The sequence below is a fragment of the Sapajus apella genome, unplaced genomic scaffold (assembly GCF_009761245.1).
Source record: "Sapajus apella isolate SASKATOON/1434 unplaced genomic scaffold, GSC_monkey_1.0 scaffold466, whole genome shotgun sequence".
In the NCBI taxonomy this organism is placed as follows: domain Eukaryota; kingdom Metazoa; phylum Chordata; class Mammalia; order Primates; family Cebidae; genus Sapajus; species Sapajus apella.
Window position 1 is genome coordinate 8,356 of NW_022437402.1, and position 2,648 is coordinate 11,003.

Consider the following 2,648-nt stretch of genomic DNA (forward strand, 5'->3'; position numbering starts at 1 on the left):
AAAAAAGAAAGAAAGATTCAGGAACAGAAAACCAATAGAAGGATTATAGTCTATATAGTCTAGGGTTTTTTGTTCAGTAGGTTTTTATTTTTATGGGCTCTTTTTCTTTTGTACAGACAGGGTCTGCTACGTTGCCTGGGCCGGTCTCAAATTCCTGTGCTCAAGCAATCCTCCCACCTGCACCTCCCCAAGTGCTGGGATTACAGACATGAGCCACTTTGCTGATTATGTTCTAGTTTTATGGGCTTTTGCTTTTTCAAGTTTCACTTTTAAAACATTTCTTCCGGCCGGGCGTGGTGGCTCAAGCCTGTAATCCAAGCACTTCGGAGGCCAAGGCGGGCGGATCACCTGAGGTCAGGAGTTCAAGACTAGCCTGACCAACATGGTGAAACCCTATCTTTAAAAATAAATAAATAAAACATCTCTTCATGGCCAGCCTGGCTAACATAGTGAGACACCACCTCTACAAAAAAATTTCAAAAATTAGCCAGGCATGGAGTTGCGTGCTTGTAATCTCAACTAAATGGGAGGCTGAGGTGGGATCACTTGAGCCCAGGAGTACGAGGCTGCAGAAAACTGTGATTGTGCCACTGCATTCCAGTTTGGGCAACAGAACAAGAAAAAAAAAAATCCCTTCACAGCCAGGTACAGTGGCTCCCAGCACTTTTGGGAAGCTGAGGTGGGAGAATTGCTTAAGGCCAGGAGTTTGAACCAGCCTGAGCAACCTAGCAAGACCCTGTCCCTAAAAATAAAAAAAAATAATAATAATTCTGGGTGTGGGGACATATACCTGTGGTCCCAGCTATTCAGGAGGCTGAGGGTAAGAGAACAGCTTGAGCCCAGTAGGTCAAGGCTACAATGAGCTGTGATTGCACCACTGCACTCCAGCCTGGACAACAGAGCAAGATTCTGTCCTTGGTGGGGGCGGGGGGGGGATTCCTTCACCATATGGGAAAGTGAGAGATGTGTATTTGGCACTAACCTTCGCCTCACTAAATCTGTCCCTAGACTCTTCTTAGCAATGAGAAAATAAAGCTTTGGGATTTAAGCTCCTTGCAATCCATCAATTAATTAGTCTGGACAGCAGCCCTAGGTCAGTGTCAGATCCCCTTATAGCAGATGACAAGCATATGTTGCAGTAAAATGACTTTGTCCAAGGTCATGATGTAATTAGACTGAAGACTCTACCCACCTATTTTTTAAAACCTAGAAAATACCCCTCCTGTCCTCTTTTACATAATAGAGGAACTGACTTTTGAAAACTAATTTTAAAAGAAAAAAACAGTGATAAATAAAAATATACATACACATAGTCCGCTTGATAAACCTCATTTTTATCCCTGCAAAATAAGTTAAATTTCATAGCATTTTACAAGAGATTACCATGTGAAATGGAATCAACAAGTTATAAAAGGTCATTCATATGTGACCTTCTGTCTCCTGGTATCTCCTATGTGAAAAATGAAGTTATTATTTCAGGGAAAGGGGGAGAAGCATTTATATTTTAAGGAATTATTAGTAGAAAATATTTTCCAATGACCTAATTTTTAAATTGAATCTTACAATCTAAGCAGTAACTCATCGGACTCTTCAAATTCTCATTTCCCTAAAACTTCTTTTCCAGGAAGGGACTTTTGTTTTGTTTTGTTTTGCTTTTGAAACAAAGTCTTGCTCTGTTGCCCAGGCTGAAGTACAATGGCATGATCAGGGCTTACCGCAACTTGGGACTTCTGAGCTCAAGCCATCCTCCCACCTCAGCCTCCCGAGTAGCTGGGACTACAGATGCAGCACCATTCTCAGCTAATTTTTTGTCTTGTAGAGATAGGGTCTCACTGTGTTTCCCAGGCTGATCTCAAACTCCTGACCTCAAGCGATCCTCCTGCCTCGAGTCTCCCAAAATGCTGGGATTACAGGTGAGAGCCACCATGCCTGGGCTTGAACGTCATTCTATTTCTTGATTACTACTGATCTCAGTTCTGTTCTGTCAGGCTAAATACCTACTCTGGCCAGAAGTCCCCTTCTTAAGAAAGGAAAGTTGAGATAAAGTCAAGTCTGGCCAATACAAAAATGAACAGATAGAGAATGGAGTGCTGTTAACAGAGACTGCCCTCCACCCACCAACTGACTCCCACACCACCATGTGCCAAGAACAGGCCTGGGGCTGGTCAAGTTACTTGACAGTTCCTAACAATGTGTAACAAAGCAACAAAGCCATTGACTAAAACTGAGAAATACTATACCCATCCTAATTGGGCAAAGTGACCATCACTGAACTGAAGGCTAGAAAACTCACTCCTAATTGCTCAAATGTCACTTACAACCTGCATAGGAAAAAGCCAAGCCAAGCTGTTCTTTACAAAGGAATTTTCCAAGTTTTCTCTCAATCCCAATATTGCTACTCCACTTTCTGCTCTTCTTTTTGGAGACACAGTCTTGCTCTGTCACAAGGCTAGAGTGCAATGGCACAATCTTGGCTCACTGCAACCTCTGCCTCCCGGGTTCAAGTGATGCTCCTGCCTCAGCTTCCCAAGTAGCTGGGACTACAGGCATGTGCCACTACGTCCAGCTAATTTTTGTATTTTTAGTAGAGAAGGGTTTCACCATGTTGGCCAGGATAGTCTCCGTCTCTTGACCTTGTGATCCACCTG